At 40.7% G+C, this 20,408-nt stretch overlaps 1 protein-coding gene and 1 non-coding gene across 4 annotated transcripts in view; one reads left to right on the forward strand and one right to left on the reverse strand.

The window, feature by feature from the left end:
• The window catches only part of HDHD2 (haloacid dehalogenase like hydrolase domain containing 2), a 48,662-nt gene extending 28,293 nt beyond the window's left edge, over window positions 1-20,369 (reverse strand). For 2 of the 3 annotated variants that reach the window (XM_031658815.1, XM_031658816.1), the window contains exon 1: window positions 20,237-20,369. The gene's annotated coding sequence lies outside the window, so the exon portion shown is untranslated. The remainder of the gene's footprint in view (window positions 1-20,236) is intronic. The other variant, XM_031658817.1, reaches the window with a different exon arrangement.
• On the forward strand, window positions 9,206-9,337 carry LOC116271533. Its single transcript, XR_004180160.1, has one exon. It is a non-coding gene; the product is annotated as a small nucleolar RNA SNORA44 (small nucleolar RNA).
• Window positions 20,370-20,408: the final 39 nt, after the last annotated feature.

Consider the following 20,408-nt stretch of genomic DNA (forward strand, 5'->3'; position numbering starts at 1 on the left):
TTACAGACGAAGATTACATTCTCAATCAAAAAATGGCAATTTGATTCCACCACATCCTGATGACTACAGTAGTTTTCTCTATTCTTTCATTTCCTCCTTCCCCATTCCTTTATGGTACCTAAAGTAACTGGTATATGTGCACAAGCATATTGCATTTTTTAAACTAAATAGCCAGTGGTATGTTCTAACTGACATCAAGTGGAGATGGGATGGGGAAAAACACTGATTCTGTGAAAATACCCTTTCTCCATTAGTGGCATATTCATTCAGCTATCTTTACATTTCAGTAAGTTATTTTGCTCTGTTTTAACACCACCACCAAAAACCCCATAAAAATCCCTGCATATCTTGTTCAATTAGAGAATTTTAAGGTTTTTCATTTATCAATGTAAAACCAAAGACAATTTTATAACTTTTCCTGCATAGCTGTTACATACAGGGCAATCTGTCTTTAAGTAGAGATAAATTACTCAAAAAAAAAAAAAAATTCTAGTTTTCCCTTCAAGTCAAGCATCTTGGTGTTTACATAAACTTCTTGTTTAAAAAAAAAAAAAAAAAAGAATAGGGCTGGGCGCGGTGGTTCAGCACTTTTGGGGAGGCCGAGGCGGGCAGATCACTTGAGGTCAGGAGTTCAAAACCAGCCTGGTAAAACCACATCTCTGCATCTCTACTAAAAATACAAAAATTAGCTGGGCATGGTGGCAGGTGCCTGTAATGCCAGCTATTAGGGAGGCTGAGGGACAAGAATGAGGCAGGAGAATCACTTGAACCTGGGAGGCGGAGGTTGTAGTGAGCCAAGATCGCACCACTGCACTCCATGCACTCCAGCCTGGGCAACAGTGGGAGACTCTGTCTCAGAAAAAAAAAAAAAAAAAGGCTCCTTTACAGTGGAAAAACCTGCCAGATAAACTTTAAATCAAATGATCAAATTAACACCAGTAAATGGGACAAACCAACATCATGTGCTTCCTGAGAGAGACAACATCACCTGTGTAGGATTCCTAGTTAAATGTTCAACCCAACTTGAATCACAAGGAAAAAGTCAGGCAATTCAAATTAAAGAAAATTGTACGAAACAACTGACTGGGTAAGGAACTGTATCAATTAAAGGAGTCTGAAAAGACACGGCAACTAAATGCAATGCATGAGAGTAACATAAAGCCAATGGAGCAAGGATTAACAATTAGTGACTTTAGGTGAAGAATATACGGTTTTTACTGCACTATTACAAACTTTCAACATAAAAAGTTTGAGAAAAATACTAGATCTCTTATCAAAGTGGGCAAAAGAATGATGTTTTCATACCTAATAACAGTGTGATATATAACTATACAAAGTGTTTTTGTCCACGATTCCTGGCTCATAACTCCCATACCCTTGGTTGAAGTGAACAGAATCTCTGACCTTCTCCTGTCCGCTTTTCACCTGCCCAAGGCAGAACTCTCATCTGATTGTGGGTCAAAAGACCCTCATACCAGAGAGGTTCTGTCTCATACCCTGGAGGAAGGAATGCTGCAGAGGGATCAAGAATAATCTAAACAGGCCTTACTGGGTTTAGATCATGCCCTTTACATTCAATCACATTTTCACACAGTTGCGCATACTTCAATCATACCTATCCAACGAAGTCTCCATTGATAGGGCTCCATGGGGGCTTTTGGGGAGCTGATCACATGGAGGCTGACAGGAGGGTGAACAAGAATGCCCCTTCGTGCTGCGAGGGTGGCACACCCCAACTCCATGGGGACAGAAGCTCTCAGTGGGGACCCTTCCAGACCTTGCCCTATGTATCTCTTCATTTTGGCTGTTAATTTGTATCCTTTAATAAATCCTTTGTAATAAATTGATAAATGTAAGTGTTTCCCTAAATTTGGTGAGCTGTGCTAGCAAATTAATCAAACCCAAAGTGGGACGTGTGAAAACCTCAACTTGAAGAAGTTCCACAGGCCAGGACTCATGACTGGTGTCTGAAAATGGAGAAGGCAGTCTTGGAGACTAAGCCCTCAACCTGTGGGATCTGACACTACCTCCAGGCAGACAGTGTTGGAACTGAATTGGAGGACTCCCAACTGGTATCTGCAGCAGAACTGATTGCTTGCTTGCTGATGGGGAAAAATCTCCACATATTTTGGGGTCACAGAAGTCTTCTGTATTGACCGTTGCTGTGCTGGTGTGACAGCAGAGGAAAAACAGTTTGAATGTTTTCTTCAAGAATGATAATAGTTACACAAAATGAAATTTCATGTATCTACCTCATCCCCAACTTAAGAATAGAACTAATGGCAATATTGCTGAAGCCTCCTGTAAGAATCTGGTCAGTTGAATTTCCTGGAAGTAACTGGTACAATTAATTTGTGATAATAATTTTGTTTCTTTCCTTCATATTTTTTACCAATTGCTTAGTTTTACCATTTTCTTAGTTTTACCATTTTAGAATGTTATAAAAATGAAATCACAATGTACACATTGTTTCACAATTTTCATGATTTGTTTTGCTCAACATTGTATTTCTGAGATTCAGCCATGTTGGTGCCTTTTATACTCTACCAAAAGCAAAACCAAGATCCACCCTTTGGGATTATGACTAGAACTGCATTTAATCTACAGGGCAGTATCAGGATAACTTATTTTTAAAGGAAATAAGATCATTATTATATTGCCATCCTATCCATCAACATACTGTATCTCTCCATTCACGTAAGTTTTTTAGTTTTATAAATATCTACATAAATGGCTTGCATATATTTGTAGACACAACTCTATCATTGCTATAGTATTTTATATTACCTTTTCTAACAGTTTGGTGTTGCTGTATTAAAATACATTTTTTGGTTGTTGTTGTTGTCTTATATCCTTTAACCATTCCAAACTTTTTTTTTTTTTTTTGGAGACAGGGCCTTGTTCTGTCACCCAAGCTGGAGTGCAGCTGCATGATCACAGCTCACTACAGCCTCAACTGCCCATGCTCAAGCAATCCTCTCACATCAGCCACCCAAGTAGCTGTTACCACAGGCATGCACCACCATGCCTGGCTAATTTATTTTTTCTGTAAAGATGGGGTCTTTCTATGTCTCTTAGGCTGGTCTCCAACTCCTAAGCTCAAGTGATCCTCCCACCCTGGCCTTCCCAAGTGCTGGGATTACAGGTGTGAGGCACCACACCTGGCCCCAAACTTTAATTCTAAAATAAGAAAAAAAGAAAATTGTCACTTGTAGTTGGTAATTATTATCTACATAGAAAATTATTGTCTACATAGAGAATTTTCTATGTAGTCAATAATTACCAACCACAAGTGATAATTTTTTTCTATTTTTCTTATTTTGTTTTATTATTCTAATTAGGAACTCCATAATTGAATAGAAGTAGTGATAGCATGCATCCTTATTATATTCTTGATTTTTTAAAGGAATATTTTTAGTATTCATACATTAAGTAAGCTTGCTGTAGGACTCTGCTGATATTTTAGCCATTTAAGAAAGTTCCCTTCTACTCCCTGTTGCTAAGAATTTTTGTCATAAATGGCTATTGGATTTTACCTACTACTTTTTCTGTATGCAATGAGATGATCACAGTTTTTCCCCTTAAGTTGTCAATGAGGTCAATTAATATTAATTGACACAAATCCAATGCAGTCCTAATATATTATCTTTTTTTACTTACTGCTAGATTCAAATACTAAAAGATGAGAAACAACCTAATGACCATCAACAGAAGGCTAGTTTAATAAATTATGGTATTTGTCAGGTTTTTCCACATTCAGTATTTTTCCCTTTCACATTTTATTCTTTGGGGCTGAGTCATTAAAGAGGGTAGGGAGGAACTAAACTCTACCTTCTAAAAACAGGAGTATCCTCATATATTATTTCAAATTCTTCAGTGAGAAAGACTTGTTCTCTATTGATTTACTCAATCATTTATTTATGTAATCTGTATGGGCTCACAGATATTTATTCTGTTCTTTGTGCCATAAGCTAATACTATGTCACTTACTTTGTCGCTGAAATTGTTTTAGCTTTGGTCATTGAGAGCTCTCTCAGGTTGGCTCCTGTGCTTCCATCCTTTTGTTTTTTGAGCACTTCTTTGCTTTTGGAACTACATGATGCTCCAGACTCACCTTGTCTTTTCCTGTAAGCTGATAATTGATTACATTTTGATATGGTTTGGCTGTGTTCCCACTCAAATCTCATCTTGAATTGCAGCTCCCATAATCCCCACATGTTGTGGGAGGGACCCAGTGGGAGGTAATTGAATCATGTGGGCAGGTTCTCCCGTGCTGTTCTCGTGACAGTGAGTAAGCCTCACAAGATCTGATGGTTTAATAAAGTGCAGTTCCCCACACACGCTCTCTTGCCTGCCACCATGTAAGACGTGCCTTTGTTACTCCTTTGCCTTATGCCATGATTGTGAGGCCTCCCCAGCAATGTGGAATTGTGAGTCCATTAAACCTCTTTCCTGTATAAATTACGCAGTCTTGGGTATGTCCTTATAGCAGCATGAGAATGAACTAGTACAGATTTTTAGATGATTGGGAAAGAAAAGAATAATATTTTATGATACATTAAAATAATATTAAAGTTTTAGTTCCATAAATAAATGCTTTTCATTTCATAAAAAAAAAGTTTGTAGAAAAAAATTTTCTTTCCTGTTACCTAGATATCTACCTAACATTCTCAATTTTACTTTTTGGCCTGCAAAGCCTTACTATCTGGCCCTTTACAGAAAAAGTTTATTGACCCTGTGCTAGGGGAGGAGATTCCTACTGGTGAAGAGTGGCAAAAAAAACACACACAAAAAACCTAAAACCAGCAAGCTAAACACCCTTAATTCCACTTACAGAGACATACACATAACACTATGCCCTATATGGTCACAGAAAGTGAGTACGTATGTTCTCATAAAGAAAAAACTCGTATATGCTTCTATTTAGAAGTGTGAGGGCAAAAGTGGGCTCTGACGAGAAAGAAAAATAATGAGGAAAATACATGTGATTATATAAGAATAAGAGAACAGACCATAAATAAGTATATAAAAGAACATTACAGCTACACGGGATCTTCAAGATTATCTGCTCTCGAATCACCCCTCACCCCTCTTTCTACACACACTGGTTTTACATCTTAGTTGGGAAAACCAAGGTCCAGATAATGTCTACACAGATACTACCTTCTCTTGAAGATGATGGTGCTCAGATGAAGAAATTACTAACAAAGATTTGTTACTAAATTTGCCTTCTAACTTTTTCTAAAGGTTCAACGCACCCGACAAACTATTCTTAAATGAAACAGAATTTACCTCCCTACACAGAATATACCAGACATACCACACAAATATTAAATAGATCTTTGGCATATTATTTATAAAATACCTATTACATTAATGCAAAGAATGTTATTAATGATGTATAAAATTAGATATACAAAAGGAATACAAATTTAATGAAAAAATTCGAAAGCACGTGTCCAAGAAGCTATTTTTCTCTTTTAAAAGAAGATTGTTGGCCAGGTACAGTGGCTCGCACCTGTAATCCCAGCACTTAGGGTGGCTGAGGCAGGAAGATTGCTTGAATTCAGGAGTTCGAGACCAGTGTGGGCCACAAAGTGAGACCCCCATCTCTATAAAAAATAAACAAAAAGTAGCCAAGCATGGTGGTGTGTGCCTGTAGTCCCAGTTACTGGGATTGCGTAAGCCCAGGAGTGTGGGGCTGCAGTGAGTTATGACTGTGCAGGCAGGGCAACACAGTGAGACTATATCCCTAAAACACACACACACACACACACACACATATACATAATTTGTATTTTACTAATACTTCCTCATCACAATAAAGACACAACTACTCATGATGCTTAAGAAATAATGCAGTGTGCTAGTAGAGTTATTTGTCTAGTTAACTGAAGGTAACTAGAAATGATAAATGTTTATTTCAAATAACTATTACTCAAAACATTTTGGGATTTTTCTTTAGGAATTACCATCAATGTTAGCATATGTGTCACACATGAAAATCAGCTTCATTAACCAATGGCTCCATTTTATTTTTAACTCCAAGTGGCATTACCATCCTTGACTACCCATCTCATTCAGCAGGCTTTATTCTGAAACTTTCAAAATTAAATCCATCTTTAAAGCATACAAATTGTAACCAATAAAAATATCCCAAAGAATATGTACTAGCTCTGAAAGCAATTCCAAAATAGGAATCCAAAAATATCTTGAGCAATGTAGAAGCTTATCGTTTCCCACCCTGACTACTTTGAAAGGGTAAACATTTATTGAATAAACTCTGGTATGCTTATTTTTAAAAATCACTTTAAACTTGGGCTTCCATAATACAGCAGGCTAAGAATCAAATTAACTCTCCAAATAAAACCTAACAATACTAGATCAAAAACTTATACATGTGTCTGCGCACGTGTGTGCACGCATGTGTGTGTGTAAGCCACAAGGTGCAAGGAAAAAAGGAACTGTTAGATCTGAATAAAAGCAAGAACTCAGGAGATGAGCAGAACACTGGCCTGTTTTGGCTCCAAAGGTATCTGTCACACTATGTGACCTTGAGTTATCTTTTTTCCCCATGAGCCTCTTCAGGGAATAAAATATAAACTCAGAGCCCATCTGAAGAGACAGATCCTCTGACCTAAAAACCAAGACCTCACTGTAAGGGTGAGCCAGAAATAAACCTATCCCAGGCACTCCCTCCCTACCTTGTCTCAGTTGACTACAAGAAAATCAACTGCTTTGAAACGTGGCCCAAAGGGGTGGGAGGTAGAAAGTGCTGCAGAGAATTTGGAACCATAAACCAGCGCTGGGCTCAATTTGCAGACCAAATTCACATCACCTAAGATAAGCCTCAGAAAAACTTCAAGATTTTAATTAGTGTGACCTTGACTAGCAGGTGCCTGGCTATAGCAAATATAAACCCTCCCTCAAAATACTAGTTTTCAGCCCAAACAGCAAAGAAATCCCATAAATAAAATCAAAGAGCCAAGCATGGTAGCATGGGCCTGTAGTCCTAGCTACTTGGGAGGCTAAGGTGGGAGGACTGCTTGGCCTCAGGAGTTCAAGGCCGCAGCGAACTATGATAGCATCACTGCATTCCAGCTTAGACAACAGAGCAAGACCCTGTCTCAAAAAAAAAAAAAAAAAAAAAAAAAAATCAAATCAAATTCTAACAATGATGAGCCAGTAACCTAAGGAAACAAGTCATGGTAAGGGAGCACCTACAGAAACAACAGACTGCATAAGCAGCCCTATAAGGGCTTCTTATTCTTCTAATGTAATTATCATAATGCCTACATGTTTAAAAAACAAAAGGTGCCAGGCGCGGTGGCTCACGCCTGTAATCTCAGCACTTTGGGAGGCCGAAGCAGGCGGATCACGAGGTCAGGAGATCGAGACCATCCTGGCTAACACAGTGAAACCCCGTCTCTATTAAAAATACAAAAAATTAGCCGGGCATGGTGGCAGGCACCTGTAGTCCCAGCTGCTTGGGAGGCTGAGGCAGGACAATGGCATGAAACCGGGAGGCGAAGCTTGCAGTGAGCTGAGATTGTGCCACTGCACTCTAGCCTGGGCAACAGAACGAGACTCCGTCTCAAAAAAAAAAAAAAAAAGGGCAAGATAAAAAATATGAGGAGAAAACACACGAAAGACTATCAATGTACAGATTCATTCAGAAGGCCCAGTGAATTCTAAGCAAGATAAATGAAAATAAATCCACATCTAAACTCTCGCTATACGCCAATGGCAAAGAGAAGATCTTGAAAGCAGCCAAGGGAAAAGACAAATTACTTTCAAAGGAGCAACAGTTAAGACTCAGATTCAATGCAACTCCAATCAATATCCCAAAAAGTGTCTTGTGGAACTTGATAAGCTGATGCTAAAATGGTTACACCAGTACAAATGGCCAAGTATAGCCAAGACACTTCAGCCAAGACCGAACAAGAAAAAGAAAGCAGGCCTTGCTTTACCTAATATCCAGACTTACTTAATGAGGTCCTGTAATTAATTAAAATGGTGTGGTATTAGTACATATGGAGACAAACTCACCAATGGAACAGAAAATACAGAAAAAGATCCCAGTATGTGTAGAAACTTCATATATGATAAAAGTAGTGTCTCCGATTAGTAAAGAAAAAATAAAATGATCAATAATATGGTGTTGGAACCATGGAATATCCGTATGAGAAAAAATGAAATTGGACTCCCACATCACACCATACACAACAATTTCTTTTTCCAAGGAGATTAAACAACCACATGTTTAAGGCAAAACTGTAAAACTTTTAGATAGGAGAGTATCTTCATGACTTGAGGACAGAAAAGGTTTTCTAAAACGAGACATGAAAAGCACAAACCATTGAAGAAAAGACAGATAAATTCAACTGTATTTCAAAAGTACCATAAAGAGAGTGAAAATATAGAAAAAGAACTTATTTTTCTAACACATGTAGGAAAAGACAAGATTCCAGGAAGTATAAAGTATAAATAGTAAGAAAAAGATGAATGACCCAATAGAAAAACTGCATAAGATCTTAACATATCCTTTACAAGAGAGCAAATCTGGCCGGACGCGGTGGCTCACACCTGTAATCCCAGCACTTTGGGAGGCCAAGGTGGGCGGATGACCCTAGGTTAGGCATTCAAGACCAGCCTAGCCAACAAGGTGAAACCGTGTCTCTACAAATACTAAAATTATCTGAATCCCAGCTACTCGTGAGGCTGAGGAGGGAGAATTGCTTAAACCTGGGAGGCGGAGGTTGCAGTGAGGCCGAGATCACACCATTGCACTTCAGCCTGGGCGACAGAGCGAGACTGTGTCTCAAAAAAAAAAAAAGGGGCAAATCTGAACAGCAAATAAATGAAGATACTCAAAGCTCACTGGTAATCAGGAAAATACAAATTTCACGCACAGTGAGATCAATGCACCAACCTACAGATGCGCAAAATTTAAGACTGCAAACACCAAAGGCTGTCAACAGGAATTCCCATATGCTGCTGGTGAAAGAATATACTTGTACAAGCATTTTGGAATTAGTCTGGCATCACCATACCCTATGATCTGGCAATTCCACTTCCAAGTATACCTTTGAGAGATTATTTTACAGTGTACCATGATACATGAACAAAGACGTCTATAACAGCACCACTTGTAACAGCCAGAAAATGGAAACAATATAAATGTCCATCAACAACAGAAAGGATACAGCATGTTTCCAAGGGCTGTGGCTGGTGATAGCCATGGGATCTCCAATTGCATGCAAGAGCAACCTGGAAAGACTTTGACAGCGCAGGTCAGTACAATACCTGCAAGCTGCAACTCAGCTTTCCTATAATGTTTCAGGACCAGGGCTGGAAGCGCCTTCCATGTGTCAACTTCCAGTGTAGATGGGTGTTTTGTTTTGTTTTCCTTGAGACGGAGTCTCACTCTATCACCCAAGTGGAGTGCAGTGGCATGATCTTGGCTCACGGCAACCTCCACCTCCCGGGTTCAAGTGATTCTCCTGCCTCAACCTCCCGAGTATCTGGGATTACAGGTGCCCGCCATCACACCCAGCTAATTTTCTTGTATTTTTAGTATAGATGGGTTTCACCATGTTGGCTAGATTGGTCTCAAACTCCTGACCTCAGGTGATTCGCCCCCTTGGCCTCCCCTCCCAAAGTGCTGAGATTAGAGGCATGAGCCACTGCTCCTGGCCAGTTTAGCTTTCACACTAAGCTTTTTGTTCTGCAGGTTGCCCCCAAGTTTCCTGGCAGTGTGTGATCTTGAGGAGGTGAGCTTGTTTCTGGAGTTGTGCTTTAAGATTCATGTTACATGCAAAGCTGTCCTCGTGTGTGACTATGGACCTATGGATTTGGGAGAATCTCTATGGGAAGCAGAAGGCAAGACCCCAGTCGTTTTAGGTAGAAACAACAGCATGCTGTACGTGCAGATCAATTAAAGATTAATAAAGACTGATAAAAGTAAAAACAACAACAACAACAAAAACCAGAATGGATAAATAAGTTGTGGTATATTTATACACAGAAAAAAAAGGCAGCAGAAAGAACTTACATTCAAATCGCTTTACATAACTCTCAGAAATCTCCTAGAGGGTGAAAAAAGCAAGTCAAAAAAGAATATGTATAGTATGGTTTAACATTATAGTACTCAAAAATACAGATGCATACATAGGTGATAAAACCGTAAAGAGAAGCAAGCGAATGATTATCACAACGGAGGGGATACTAATTACCCTCCAGAGGGCAGGAAGCAGATGCAAACCAAGAGGAGCACAAAGGGAGCCTCTAAGGTATGGCAATACTCTACTTCTTAACCTAGACAATGAGAATATGGGTGCTTTTAATTTTACTATAATTATTTTAAACATATATGTTTTACATACTCTTATACAGATGATATATTGCACAATAAAAAATGAGTCTTCTTATATTTTAGTCAGTTATTTCTCATACATTTAATAGTTATAAAAAGCTAAATTAGTCCAGTAGTCCAGACAATCACTATACACTCAGCATAAAAGCCTCCACCTCTAAGGCATTTTGAATTTTAAGTAAATCCCCAATTCTGTTTGTCTTTCATAATGTATCTGATGAAAGAGGGAAAAAGAAGACTGCAGAGGTTAAAAAATATATTAATAGCTGTGGTTAATCAAGTTTCAACTGCAAAATCCTCCCTTCTGTAAAAGTCCACATGTTATTCTATTTCTGATCTTTACTGTGACCTTGAATTGAAGGGTTATATAAGCAATAGCATCAACTATTACCTCCCTGAGAGGGAAAACAGCTTGTTCATCAAAAGACTAGACCATTCCTAGGGATTGTATTTGGATACGTAACAGTTAAAAAATTCTTTGAAGTACACTAACTGCCCCACAAAAGGATGGACCAAAAAGAGGCATTTTCTTTTCATATATACAGAGGAATCTAAAATTGCTTCTCCCAAAATCCAACTTTTACAGGAGACATCTAATATTCAATAAAAAGTGTTACCTCTGAAGGTGATTAAAGAACAAAATATGAACAAGACTAGAAAAACAATGAAAGTAAGAATTGTACTATTTACTTGGAGCCAGGGAACTATCATAATAAATATCTATCATTTTAATCCTTATTGAAGCATCCACACAGGCTTAATGTTACCAAAACATTTTAAAAGCCTATACTCTTTGCTATCATCAGTTCCATAGAACATACCTTTTAAACTCTAAAATGCTCTTCTGGAGCACCACATATTTGAGAGTGACTGACTAAGGCCTAGAATAAAATTGAGATGCCCCATTCATACCTCAAAATATACTTACTTCTTCAGTTAGTCCCAGTAACTTGATCACTTTGACCTCTCTTCTTGTCCAAACCTTTTTTCTTTTCTTTTCTTTTTTTTTCTTTTTTTCTTTTTTTTTTTTTGGAGAGAAGATCTGACTCTATCTCCTAGGCTGGAGTGCAGTGGCACAATCTCTCAGCTCACTGTAACCTCTGCCTCCCCGCAGTGGCTCAAGCTCTCAGCTCACTCTCACCTCCGCCTCCCAAGTAGCTGGAACCACAGGTGTGCACCACCACGTCCAGCTAATTTTTGTACTTTTAGTAGAGACGGGTTTCACCACATTGCCTAGGATGGTCTCGAACTGGTGAGTTCAAGGTATCTATCCGCCTTGGGCTCCCAAAGTGCTGGGATTACAGGCATGAGCCACCAAGCCTTGTCTGAACCTGTATAATACTCGTTACCTGAACTACAAGCCGGTATTTGATAAAATATAATTGTAAAATACTAATATAACCCTCAAAATAACTATAAAGGCTTCAAAGGTAGTGCCTGATTTTGTTTATCTTGGGTCCATACCCACAATCTCTCATAATCGGAACAAATTACATGGGAGACCCCTTAGAAGAGCCATAAACCACTGACAGTGGTACATATTCAATGCAAAGAAGAAAAGCAAATTCTCTCATTCCAAGAGGAGAACTTCAGATACTTCAGAGGACATCCAGGCTTGAATATCTCAGGGACATCTCAATCCAAGTCCTTTCACCCTCAAAGGTGCTCTTTCCCAGCCATCCCTATGAGTGGTTGGCAGCACCATCAATCCAGACGCCAAATTATGTCAGCAGTTCTACTTCCTTTACGATCTTAGATCCACTTACCTTCATCATTTTTAAAACTACCTTTTTGAAGTTTGAAATCAACTCTCATCTAGACTATTTCAACAACATCTTTTTTTTTTTTTTTTTTTTTTTTTTGAGATGGAGACTCGCTCTGTCACCCAGCCTGGAGTGCAGTGGTGTGATCTCGGCTCACTGCAAGCTCTGACTCCTGGGTTCAGGCCGGTCTCCTGCCTCAGCCTCCCAAGCAGCTGGGACTACAGGTGCCCGCCACCACGCCCAGCTAATTTTTTGTATTTTTAGTAGAGACGGGGTTTCACCACGTTAGCCAGGATGGTCTCAATCTCCTGACCTCATGATCCACCCGCCTCGGCCTCCCAAAGTGTTGGGATTACAGGTGTGAGCCACCGCACCCAGCGACAACAACTTCTTAATTGTCCTCTCTGCTTTGCATCTCCTATTACCAGTCCTAAATTATGCCCTAAAATGCAACCATGGCAGTGGTTAAGGACAAGAAGAAAGGAGTTGTATAAATTTATAGACTGGGTATACATCTCCACTCACCAGCTAGGTGAACCTGGGCAACTTTCTTAACCTTTCTGCCTCAGTTTCCTCACTGGTAATGTAGAATAACACAACTCTAATGGTTCATAAGAGGATTAAAGAAAGTAATACCTGAAGATGGCCAAACAGGAACAGCTCCAGGCTACAGCTCCCAGCATGAGCAACACAGAAGACGGGTGATTTCTGCATTTCAGGGTACCGAGTTCATCTCACTGGGGCATATCGGACAGTGGGTGCAGGATGGTGGGTGCAGCCCACCGAGCAAGAGCCAAAGCAAGGTGAGGCATCACCTCACCTGGGAAGCACAAGGGAGAAGGGAATTCCCCTTCCTAGCCAAGAGAAACCGTGACACACAGCACCTGGAAAATCGGGTCACTCCCACCCTAATACTGTGCTTTTGCAAGGGTCTTAGCAAACAGCACAATAGGAGATTATATCCCATGCCTGGCTCGGAGGGTCCCAGGCCCTCGGGGCCTCCCTCATTGCTAGTGCAGCAGTCTGAGATCTAACTGCAAGGCAGCAGCAAGGCTGGGGCCACCGCTGCTGAGGTTTGAGTAGGTAAACAAAGTGACCAGGAAGCTCCAACTGGGTGAAGCCCACTGCAACTCAAGGAGGCCTGCCTGCCTCTGTAGACTCCAACTCTGGGGACAGGACATAGCCAAACAAAAGGCAGCAGAAACCTCTGCAGATTTAAATATTCTTGTCTGATAGCTTTAAAGAGAGTAGTGGTTCTCCCAGCACAGAGTCTGAGATCTGAGAACAGAAAGACTGCCTCCTCAAGTGGGTCCCTGACCCGCGAGTAGCCTAACTGGGAGACACCCCCAAGTAGCGGCAGACTGACACCTCACACGACTGGGTACACCTCTGAGACGAAGCTTCCAGAGGAACGATCAGGCAGCAACATTTGCTGTTCAGCAATATTCACTCTTCTGCAGCCTCTGCTGCTGATACCCAGGCAAATGGGGTGTGGAGTGGATCTCGAGCAAACTCCAACAGACCTGCAGCTAAGGGTCCTGACTGTTAGAAGAAAAACTAACAAACAGACAAGACATCCACACCAAAACCCCATCTGTACGTCACCATCATCAAAGACCAAAGATAGATAAAACCACAAAGATGGGGAAAAAACAGAGCAGAAAAGTTGAAAATCCTAAAAATCAGAGAGCGTCTCCCCCTCCAAAGAAACGCAGCTCCTAACCAGCAACAGAAGAAAGCTGGACAGAGAATGACGTTGACGAGTTGAGAGAAGAAGGCTTCAGACGATCAAACTTCTCCAAGCTAAAGGAGGAAGTTCGAACCCACTGCAAAGAAGCTAAAAACCCTGAAAAAAGATAAGATGAATGGCTAACTAGAATACCCAATGTAGAGAAGTCCTTAAATGACCTGATAAAGCTGAAAACCATGGAACAAGAACTATGTGACAAATGCACAAGCTTCAGTAACCAATTCAATCAACTGGAAGAAAGGGTATCAGTGATTGAAGATCAAATGGATGAAATGAAGCGAGAAGAGAAGTTTAGAGGAAAAAGAGTAAAAAGAAATGAACAAAGCCTCCAAGAAATATGGGACTATGTGAAAAGACCAAATCTGCGTTTGACTGGTGTACCTGAAAGTGACAGGGAGAATGGAACCAAGTTGGAAAAGACTCTGCAGGATATTATCCAAGAGAACTTCCCCAACCTAGCAAGGCAGGCCAACATTCAAATTCAGGAAATACAGAGAACGCCACAAAGATACTCCTAGAGAAGAGCAACTCCAAGACATATAACTGTCAAATCTACCAAAGCTGAAATGAAGGAAAAAATGTTAAGGGCAGCCAGAGAGAAAGGTCGGGTTACCCACAAAGGGAAGCCCATCAGACTAACAGCAGATCTCTCAGCAGAAACTCTACAAGCCAGAAGACAGTGGGGGCCAATATTCAACATTCTTAAAGAAAAGAACTTTCAACCCAGAATTTCATATCCAGCCAAACTAAGTTTCATAAGTGAAGGGGAAATAAAATCCTTTGCAGATAAGCAAATGCTGAGAGATTCTGTCACCAACAGGCCTGCCCTAAAACAGCTCCTGAAGGAAGCACTAAACATGGAAAGGAAAAACTGCTACCAGCCACTGCAAAAACAAGCCAAAATGTAAAGACCATCAATGCTAGGAATAAACTGCATCAACTAACGAGCAAAATAACCAGCTAACATCATAATGACAGAATCAAATTCACACATAACAATATTAACCTTAAATGTAAATAAGCTAAATGCTCCAATTAAAAGACACAGACTGGTAAATTGGATAAAGGTCAAGACCCATCAGTGTGCTGTATTCAGGAGACCCATCTCACGTGCAGAGACACACATAGGCTGAAAATAAAGAGATGGAGGAAGATCTACCAAGCAAAAGGAAAACAAAAAAAGGCATGCGTTGCAATCTTAGTCTCTGATAAAACAGACTTTAAACCATCAAAGATCAAAAGAGACAAAGGAGGCCATTACATAATGGTAAAGGGATCAATTCAACAGGAAGAGTTAACTATCCTAAATATATATGCACCCAATACAGGAGCACCCAGATTCATAAAGCAAGTCCTTAGAGACTTACAAAGAGACTTAGACGCCCACACAATAATAATGGGAGACATTAACACCCCACTGTCAACATTAGACAGATCAATGAGACAGAAAGTTAACAAGGATATCCAGGAATTGAACTCAGCTCTGCACCAAGCGGACCTAATAGACATCTACAGAACTCTCCACCCCAAATCAACAGAATATACATTCTTCTCAGCACCGCATCATACTTATTCCAAAATTGACCACATAATTGGAAGTAAAGCACTCCTCAGCAAATGTAAAAGAACAGAAATTATAACAAACTGTCTCTCAGACCACAGTGCAATCAAACTAGAACTCAGGATTAAGAAACTCACTCAAAACCACTCAACTACACAGAAACTGAACAACCTCATCCTGAATGACTACTGGGTACAAAACGAAATGAAGGCAGAAATAAAGATGTTCTCTGAAACCAATGAGAACAAAAAGACAACATACCAGAATCTCTGGGACACATTTAAAGCAGTGTGTAGAGGGAAATTTATAGCACTAAATGCCCACAAGAGAAAGCAGGAAAGATCTAAAATTGACACCCTAACATCACAATTAAAAGAACTAGAGAAGCAAGAGCAAACACATTCAAAAGCTAGCAGAAGGCAAGAAATAACTAAGATCAGAGCAGAACTGAAGGAGATAGAGACACAAAAAACCCTCCAAAAAAATCAATGAATCCAGGAGCTGGTTTTGTGAAAAGATCAACAAAATTGATAGACTGCTAGCAAGACTAATAAAGAAGAAAAGAGAGAAGAATCAAATAGATGCAATAAAAAAGGATAAAGGGGATATCACCACTGACCCCACAGAAATACAAGCTACCATCAGAGAATACTGTAAGCACCTCTACGCAAATAAACTAGAAAACCTAGAGGAAATAGATAAATTCCTGGACACATACACTCTCCCAAGAGTAAACCAAGAAGAAGTTGAATCCCTGAATAGACCAATAACAAGCTCTGAAATTGAGGCAATAATTAACAGCCTACCAACCAAAAAAAGTCCAGGACCAGACGGATTCACAGCCGAATTCTACCAGAGGTACAAGGAGGAGCTGGTATCATTCCTTCTGAAAATACTCCAATCAACAGAAAAAGAGGGAACCCTCCCTAACTCATTTTTTGAGGCCGACATCATCCTGATACCCAAGCCTGGCAGAGACACAACAAAAAAAGAGAATTTTCGACCAATATTCCTGATGAACATCGATGCAAAAATCCTCAACAAAATACTGGCAAACCGAATCCAGCAGCACATCAAAAAGCTTATCCACCATGATCAAGTGGGCTTCATCCCTGGGATGCAAGGTTGGTTCAACATACATAAATCAATAAATGTAATCCAGCATATAAACAGAACCAAAGACAAATCCCACATGATTATCTCAATAGATGCGGAAAAGGCCTTTGACAAAATTCACAGCCCTTCATGCTAAAAACTCTTAATAAATTTGGTACTGATGGAACGTATCTCAAAATCATAAGAGTTATTTATGACAAACCCACAGCCAATATCATACTGAATGGGCAAAAACTGGAAGCATTCCCTTTGAAAACTGGCACAAGACAGGGATGCCCTCTCTCACCACTCCTATTCAACATAGTGTTGGAAGTTCTGGCCAGGGCAATCAGGCAGGAGAAAGAAACAAAGGGTATTCAATTAGGAAAAGAGGAAGTCAAATTGTCCCAGTTTGCAGACGACACGATTGTATATTTATAAAGACCCATCGTCTCAGCCCCAAATCTCCTTAAGCTGATAAGCAACTTCAGCAAAGTCTCAGGATACAAAATCAATGGGCAAAAATCACAAGCATTCTTATATACCAATAACAGACAAACAGAGAGCCAAATCATGAATGAACTCCCATTCACAACTGCTTCAAAGAAAATAGAATACCTAGGAATCCAACTTACAAGGGATGTGAAGGACCTCTTCAAGGAGAACTACAAACCACTGCTCAATGAAATAAAAGAGGACACAAACAAATGGAAGAACATTCCATGTTCATGGATAGGAAGAATCAATGTCGTGAAAATGGCCATACTGCCCAAGGTTATTTATAGATTCAATGCCATCCCCATCAAGCTACCAATGAGTTTCTTCACAGAATTGGAAAAAACTGCTTTAAAGTTCATATAGAACCAAAAAAGAGCCCGCATTGCCAAGAAAATCCTAAACCAAAAGAACAAAGCTAGAGGCATCACGCTACCTGACTTCAAACTATACTACAAGGCTACAGTAACCAAAACAGCATGGTACTGGTACCAAAACAGAGATATAGACCAATGGAACAGAACAGAGCCCTCAGAAATAATACCACACATCTACAGCCATCTGATCTTTGACAAAACTGAGAAAAACAAGAAATGGGGAAAGGATTCCCTATTTAATAAATGGTGCTGGGAAAACTGGCTAGCCATATGTTGCAAGCTGAAACCGGATCCCTTCCTTACACATTATACAAAAATTAATTCAAGATGGATTAAAGACTTAAATGTTAGACCTAAAACCATAAAAACCCTAGAAGAAAACCTAGGCAATACCATTCAGGACATAGGCATGGGCAAGGACTTCATGTCTAAAACACCAAAAGCAAGGGTAACAAAAGCCAAAATTGACAAATGGGATCTAATTTAACTAAAGAGTTTCTGCACAGCAAAAGAAACTACCATCAGAGCGAACAGGCAACCTACAGAATGGGAGAAAATTTTTGCAATCTACTCATCTCACAAAGGGCTAATATCTAGAATCTACAAAGAACTCAATCCAATTTACAAGAAAAAAACAAACAATCCCATCAAAACGTGGGTGAAGGATATGAAGACACTTCTCAAAAGAAGACATTTATGCAGCCAACAGACACGTGAAAAGATGCTCATCATCACTCACCATCAGAGAAATGCAAATCAAAACCACAATGAGATACTATCTCACAACAGGTAGAATGGCAATCATTAAAAAGTCAGGAAACAACAGGTGCTGGAGAGGATGTGGACAAATAGGAACACTTTTACACTGTTGGTAGGACTGTAAACTAGTTCAACCATGTGGAAGACAGTGTGGTGATTCCTCAAGGATCTAGAAGTAGAAATATCATTTGACCCAGCCATCCCATCACTGGGTATGTACCCAAAGGATTATAAATCATGCTGCTATAAAGAAACATGCACATGTATGTTTACTGTGGCACTATTCACACTAGCAAAGACTTGGAATCAACCCAAATGTCCATCAAAGACAGACTGGATTAAGAAAATGTGGTACATATACACCATGGAATACGATGCAGCCACAAAAAAGGATGAGTTCATGTCCTTTGTAGGGACATGAATACAGTCGGAAATCATCATTCTCAGCAAACTGTCGCAAGAACAGAAAACCAAACACCGCATGTTCTCACTTATAGGTGGGAATTGAACAATGAGAACACTTGGACACAGGAAGGGGAGCATCACACACCGGGGCCTGTTGTAGGGTGGGGGGGCGGGAGGGATAGCATTAGGACATATACCTAATGTATGACGAGTTAATGGGTGCAGCACACCAACATGGCACATGTTAGTGTGCTGCACATTGTGCACATGTACCCTACAACTTAAAGTATAATAAAAAATTAAAAAGAAAAAAAAAAAGAAAGTAATACCTATGAAGAATTGTGAATTGTATTCCGCTCAGAGAAAGGTTGGGTTATGTATGTGGAGGGCTGGGAGAGAGAAGCAAGGAGGGAAATTATGGATATATCAAGGGCTACAAAAATCACAGGATACATATGATGCAAAGTTCTAAAGCGTTAGTATAACTCGAGGATTTGAGAAAACATACCTAAATATATATTATGGCATATTATTCAAAACTTACATACTTAAAACAAGAGATTTTAATACAAATCTTCCCTTGGGAGACTGGAGCTCTACAGAACATGCCTCCTAAAACTCCTGGGAAGTACAAATTTTCTGTCCTTACCTATACGGTTCCAGACTTTTCTGGAACCACTGTACACATTCAATAAATGACGGTATTATTCAGCCACTCCCCAGTTAAAATTCTTCCAGTGTCTCTCCGCTGTCCTCTGGATAGTCTGAACAATGAACACTGGTGGAGAGAGCCCTGGTTTACCCTCTCCAACTCACTCGTCTCCACTAGCACCCAAGTTCCACGGTACTGCAGTCGGCCAAGAGCTCTACACTTTGCCTCCCTCGTTGCGGGACTTTTGTCTGCAACTACTCGGGCCCCTCTACACCCTCGTCTCTTGGCCAATCCCTCCAGCCCTCAGTCTCAGATAACCATCACTTCCTCTGGCGTGCTCCCCTGGGTCCAACTCCTTTTCTCCCCTAGGGTCCCTAGGGGCCATCTGTGTTCCTACTACATTTACCACTGTCCTGGTTACCAGTACGGGTCTCTCCTACTAAACCATTAAGCTCTGTGCATAAGGTAGTGTGCTGCCTTTCCCACTGTGTTATTCAGGCGTTCAACGAAGACTGTGAATTAACTCATGAATCCCAGTGTCCAGAGCTACTAGGCCCCAACAACAAACTCTTTCAGCACCAACTCAACTTCCATCCCCCTATCTCTTGGCTGGGAAGGGGCCTCAAGACTGGTCACTGCACTCGGTTCTAGCCCAAGTACCAGGGCCTTACAAACGCCACACTGACCAGGAGGGACGCTAGCTCCAAAATACAGACCAAGAGCACGCTTTGAGGAATGATTGACACACTAGTGTCACAATCCGCCCCGGAGAGACCCACAGTGCGCCTCGAGCCCAGCTGTGCGCACGCGCGGGGCCAAGGCAAAGAGTTCGGTCCCTTTGCTGAAGGCATGGAATGTGCAGAGCAAGACCGCAGGCTGGGCCAGGCCTGAGAGGAGGGGCGGCCTGTGGGCGCCACTGGTAGTTCCCGAACCCTGTCACAAAAACTGCAGCCTCCCGGCCCCAATTCCGCTTTTTCCTCTTCCGTCCCACAGCAGCTCCTCACCCACACTCCGTACGCCGTCCTCAGGAAACGCCCCCACTAACAGCAAAACCAGCCAGCCACGCTGGCCGCAGGTTCCTCTCAGCCGGGATAAAAATCCCCGCAGCGTCCCAACGGACACCGGAAGCTGGGTCCTGGCCGCGCCGGAAACCCCACCTTTCGCGGCTTCGCCCCA

Source organism: Papio anubis, chromosome 19, assembly GCF_008728515.1.
Source record: "Papio anubis isolate 15944 chromosome 19, Panubis1.0, whole genome shotgun sequence".
In the NCBI taxonomy this organism is placed as follows: Eukaryota; Metazoa; Chordata; class Mammalia; order Primates; family Cercopithecidae; genus Papio; species Papio anubis.